Source organism: Amphiprion ocellaris, chromosome 6 (genome assembly GCF_022539595.1).
Source record: "Amphiprion ocellaris isolate individual 3 ecotype Okinawa chromosome 6, ASM2253959v1, whole genome shotgun sequence".
Lineage (NCBI taxonomy): Eukaryota > Metazoa > Chordata > Actinopteri > Pomacentridae > Amphiprion > Amphiprion ocellaris.
Genome location: NC_072771.1, coordinates 12409634 through 12415633, shown reverse-complemented (window position 1 = coordinate 12415633; position 6000 = coordinate 12409634). Strand labels below are relative to the sequence as shown.

Here is a 6000-nt window from a genome sequence, read left to right as displayed (position 1 = left end):
CAATATGTGACCTGTTGTATCTGGATGTCATTAACATCTGGTCACATATCAATTATCCACTTTGCCGTGCCCACTATTGAATACAAATAACATATCCATTACATTTGTGAGATAGCAGCGTGATAATGTTACGCATTGTTAATGCTCTCGTTCAATGGCAACTAGAATGCAACAGTAAACTCAGAACAGAAATAACTTCTTGATGCAAGTGATTGAAGTGATTTTTTTGTCTTCTTTCGTGAGGCCCCTAAGCCGAGATGTCAATCCACTGGAGTGTTTCATTAGCGTTCTATATTTTGATTTGCCTGTGACATCTCCCCACGCTGTGCACTGTAACTCCTACCCAGTCTGGGGCTTGAAAGAGGCCTGTTAACAGTGTTTCCCTAACAATGTTTATATCACCTCCGCACGGTTTTGATCAGTGCATATAAACACGTCCTGATCACTGAAAGCTGAAAAACAGTGGCAGCTTCTGCCCGAATTCATTGGTTTCCCAGAGATTCACCTAACTTCCTCTGTCTTTTTCTTCCTCTCCTCCTCGGCGTCTCATCCTGCTCTCCTCTCCTGGAGTGTGCATGCGTGTGTGTACGACTGGCGTTTGAACGTCGGCGTTTGTTGCCACCTCTGTGAGAGCAGCAAGGCCCTGTCGCCAGGGGCGTAGCCCTGAGACTGACGCTCCAGGTGTTTGCTCTTCCTCGCCTCCTCTCAGTACACACACTCATCCCTCAGGATCCACCCCGCTCCCCCTCTCCTTTAGAACACATCTCCTTTTATCTGAGAGGGGAGCTCACTGAGACTTTCTGAAGATTCTGATCTGAATACACCCCTCTAAATGTGTGTGTGTGTGTGTGTGTGTGTGTGTGTGTGTGTGTGTGTGTGTGTGTGTGTGTGTGTGTGTGTGTGTGTGTGTGTGTGTGTGTGTGTGTGTGTGTGTGTGTGTGTGTGTGTGTGTGTGTGTGTGTGTGTGTGCGCCCTACAGCATGTCTGAGGTGTGTGTGTCAACGTATCAATGTGTATTAGTGGAAATGTTATGACAACAGTGCTTGCTAGTGGCGACCACTGGTACTGCAGAATAGAGCACTAGTACGAGCAGCTTTTTGTCACAAGACAGGTCGTCTTCTGTTATGAGTGCCTTACATATTCACATCAGATGTTTCCCTCGGCTATGGGATCATCTGAACAGAATGCACTGACCTTAGTAATTCGGAGTTATTCAAATGCATAAAGAATAGTTGTCCTTCTTTAACCCCCCCACATACAAATGCAAGCACCAGTAAGAGAGGCCTGCAAGGCACTACGAGCTGGCTTTATTGTAATTGTGCAGCTGAGTACCTACAGTCAGGGTGAGAGCGCAGGAGAAGTGCCTTGTGCATTTGTGGCAGTCTGTTGGAAAATAAGGGCATATAAAAGCTGATGGAAAATGAAAGCTCTCTGGGCGGGACGAGATTATGCACAAGTGATTAATAAGAGCAGTAATAAACAAAGGCCCAGGAGATGTTTGAGGTGCTTAATAATGCATTATGTTCATAAAAGAGCCGGGCCTCTCCAACTGATCCCTGTGGAGTAGGAGACCCCAGAGGGACCAGGAGAGAGCGTGCTCTTAAAAGACAGCAGCTGTGTGTGTGCAGGAATGTCTGTACGTATGTGTGTGTGCTTGTATGTGTGAACGTACCTGAGAGCCTATAAGATGTAACCAATAACAATAGACAGGTGGTATTTGATGAAGTTAATTCATTGTGATTTGTCTTACAAGTCTAATAAATACAAATGGTAAGTAGGTGGTTTTATTTTTGTATAATTTCCAGTGAAATTTGGTTTGGATGTCATTGCCACTTCTTTTTCACTGCAGCATCTCGTGTTAATTTTAAACGCTGTCGAGCTCTACTCTTTGTTCCTTGGCTCCACTCTTTGTTCTGAGCTTTAAAATGTCTTGGTATTGATGTCATTCCTTCTTTGTCCTTCAGTCTGTCAAACAAAGACATGGAACAGGAATGAAAAAGAACAGGTTAAAAAGTTTCTCTTTCAGCTTTGTTTTGTTCGCACACAAAAGCCGCCACTTCCCACAATCATATTTTTTCATTCCACCTATCTTTTTATGTAGTATTTTCTCACTCCTTCTACCACATCAAGGTAAACTGAGAGTTGCTATCTGAATATCAAATGCTCGTTGGTTTAAACGCCACAAACAGAAAATTCATGTTTCTGAATTTGTTGCAAGCAGTTTGTGTCTTCTAATTGAAACTAATCTTTGACAGGAAGAGGCAGCAATTTGTTTCACACATCTTATATCACTTTACATTGTCTGTGAAGGTGAAAGTAAAGACTTAGTGTTCTGTCAACCTAGTTTTGGTCCTTGACAACGATATTACAGCAGTGTTACTGTTTGTTGCAGCAGCAGCAGAGCATGTTTATGGACCTTGAAGTCCACTCAGAGGAAAAAAAACAAGGCTGTTTTGAATGAAAAGAAAAAACCTTGGAGCACAGCTTTGTAAATTAATTTGTTCGTGTTGTATGATGGGAACACAGCTGGCCTCATTAACATGCGCACAACAAATAATTATAGCGTTTTTTTTCTCTCTTCAGCCAGCCAATGCTTGGCTAATGGGCTTGCTGGGTTAATTATGTCAGAGCGTAATTACACAGGGCCCAGGGAGACATAATGGTGCACCCTACTGCGCCCACACCGTCTAATGATGGTGTATCGCTGACAGGGCCAAGACGGACCGCCCCGACACACCTGCTTGTCTTGGCGCACAGCACCCTCGTCCACCCCCACCCACCTAGGCACACATCATGAACCTATGTGCCCTCCTCCCCGCTGCCACCCGCAGTCTGCTGAGCCGTCCAGCTCCTGACAGGCTTTGGCTCCAGCTCACCCTGAACTCAAGGCTCACCCTGATACAGTAAATGCCTCCTGCTTTGAGATGTGCAATAGCACAGAAACAGCAATGCAGTGACCACAGTGAAGCAGCTACAGGGTGGTAACCTCATTTTCGCTCAGCAGAAGTGATGAAACTCAATATCAATACAGCCGAGAAAGTGCAAAAACTAAAAACTCATGCAAACTTGTGTTGGCTGTTAGATAGAGTTTATTGCATTATAAACTTGAATCTTGTTTATGTAGTTTGGTCATTTCTTCTATTTGTATTAAAAGTGCTGTAATTTCTAATTAGGAACACACTCAGCAAAGTGTAGACCAACACAGCCATCAGCACAAATCAGTAAAAATGGAACACCTTCATCTCCTCCATCTCTTTCGTTGTAGTTCATGATTATCACTGACATATTGAGGATATAGAAAATTATAAAAAAGAACTAAATATGACCATAAATTACAAAAAATCTTATAAATGCACTTTGTAAAATATTCTTTAGCAAATTCAGTGTTTTCTGTTAACTAAATTAAAAAATGGGTAAAAAACAGTAAATTCTTTAAAAAAAATAAAAAATAAAATTTATTTATATATATATATATATATATATATATATATATATATATATATATATATATATATATATATATATATATATATATATATGGCTAATACCAATTAACTTCAAAGTCAGTCTGTAGTTTAACACATCCACCCTGTTTTTCTGCTTTATATATAGTCACTTATCATTTTTGATATTACCAACCTGCCGCTTTTTAAGTCTAGATTGAAAACCTATTTATTTAGACGTGCTTTCGAATCCTAGGACTGTTTTATGGTTTTTATGGTTTTATGGTTTTATGCTTTTCTTAGTTTTGTGTTTTTATGGGTTTTATGGTTTTATAGTAATCAAAAATTGCATTGTTTTGTTTATTATTCTGTCTGGAAAGCACTTTGGTCTTCTTCTATGTTGTTGGAAAGTGCTCTACAAATAAATTTTTGATTGATTGATTGATTGATTGATTGATTGATTGATTGATTGATTGATTGATTGATTGATTGATTGATTGATAGTTAATACAGCAAAATTGCTAAAAACGAAAGGCAATCTGACAAATTCTAAACAACCTCCCAGTTGAGCTATTTGGAAGCCGAAAAGGAATTACTCCTTTCAGCAGCTGTGATTGCTGTGGACCTGGACCTGTATTCACCAGAGAAAATGGTGGATTAAATGTCCTGTGATGTATTAGCTTAAATGAGCTGCTGTTGCCCAATCACTTATCATGACCTCAGAGCAGACATCCAATCATCCATAATTAAGATAAGACATGAATTAAATATTGAAGCATTTATTTGCCCTGCGACTCACTCAATGTACATAATGCCTCGTCAGCTATGTTATATTTCTTGATTAACAGGAATGTGAGCTTTCGGGAGAGCGTTGAATTCATCTTCTAGTGCAGGGTTTATTTGGTGGATTTACTATCAGAGCGGCTCTAACAAGAAGCTCTGGTGCTTCTTATTAGCTACATCAATTAGTAGGTCTATTTTCTAAAGTTATTAGCAGTCTTTCTGGACTCTCCTTCAGTAACTGTAGATCCTGGACCCTCGGAGAATATCCCTGCTGCTCCACTTTGATGGGGGTTAATTTTGTATACAGACTTAAGTTATATCCCTTCACTTTAAATTTGACTTTACTCCCTTGCCACTGATTGATAATCCTGGCTTGTCCATGTGTGAGAGATCCCTTACTATAATCTCTGTCCTTTGATCATTAAAAGTTGAAAGGATATATGGGAAAGAGGCTGATAAAGTGATTTCTGTGACAGTGGGTCGATGGAATAGCAGTGCTTTAAGTCATCCTGTTTGTCTTAGAAGAGCTGTGCTCTTAATAGTGATGTCCCTTGTGACTGATGCAATATCTCCACAGTTGGTGTAACAATGAATGCAGACAATGTTTGACTGTAAACGGTCCTGGGAAAAATAGCTCAATCAATTAAATGGCCCAAAATGTTTGTCTGATGAAAATGCAGCTATGACGAGCTGCAATGTATGACCAGGATTTCAACAAATTGCACATTGCAGAAGTTTTGGCTCTCTGATGAGCATTTCTTTTTGTGGCCTGGCGGCTCGGAGTTTGGATTCTCTCAGTGGCATCTGGCAAAGTTTAAACGTTTGTGGCTCCAACTTCTTATAAAAAGTCACTTCAGTCAGTGCCCATACTGAAGAAGGGATCCAACTGAGTTCCACACAAAAGTCTAAGATGAGTGGATGAAAGCTGTGGGAGAAAAGTTTGTGCAGCAAAGCAGCGATTTTCCTCCTCTTTTAGAGTTTTGAAGGGCTGTGGTGTGTGTGTGTGTGTGTGTGTGTGTGTGTGTGTGTGTGTGTGTGTGTGTGTGTGTGTGTGTGTGTGTGTGTGTGTGTGTGTGTGTGTGTGTGTGTGTGTGTGTGTGTGTGTGTGTGTGTGTGTGTGTGTGTGTGTGTGTGTGTGTGTGTGTGTGTGTGTGTGTGTGTGTGCGTGCGCGCATGGGGGTTAGTGCGTACGTGTGTATGTGACTCTACATCTTGCCTCCCCCCTTGTCAAGGAGCTCCCCTGAGCTTCCTTCTCTGTGCTTTGGCACTAGAAGTCACCTCCTTTGGTGTTCGGCAGGCAGGTACACAACAGGAGCAGCTCTCTCTCTCTCTGAGCTGTTGAACTTTTCGGGAGGGGAAGAAAGGGAAGGGGAAGATTAAAAACAGCCCTGTGATGTGGAGTGCCGAGCTGCCTCCTGAGAATTCCTGGCATAATAATTTAAATGATCAAATGATACAGAGGAGACTTGTTAGCTGAGAAACAGCCTCCTAGTTGGCCCCATGGGCCCGGTGCTGCCGCGCATGCATTGCAAAACAGCTCCTCTGTTGTGCTAAAGAATCCCGCTTTTTTCTAACCCCCTTTTCAGGAGCAGACTTTTTCCACACTTTGCCTAGGTGTATACTTGGGTCTTAAGTCTCTGTCACATATTCATTGTAATCTTTTTGTCTTCATTGCCATTCATGAGCTTGTAAGAAGACTCATTAGATTTGATTTTTGTACATGTGAAGGGTCGGAACAACACTTGTGTCATTAGGTCCAGCCTGTGAAATTTTC

The 6000-nt window shown here is 41.4% G+C and overlaps 1 protein-coding gene across 2 annotated transcripts in view; it reads left to right on the top strand.

Moving 5' to 3' along the window:
* The window catches only part of cux2b (cut-like homeobox 2b), an 88523-nt gene that overhangs the window by 64061 nt on the left and 18462 nt on the right, over positions 1–6000 (top strand). The gene's annotated exons all lie outside the window — the stretch shown is intronic.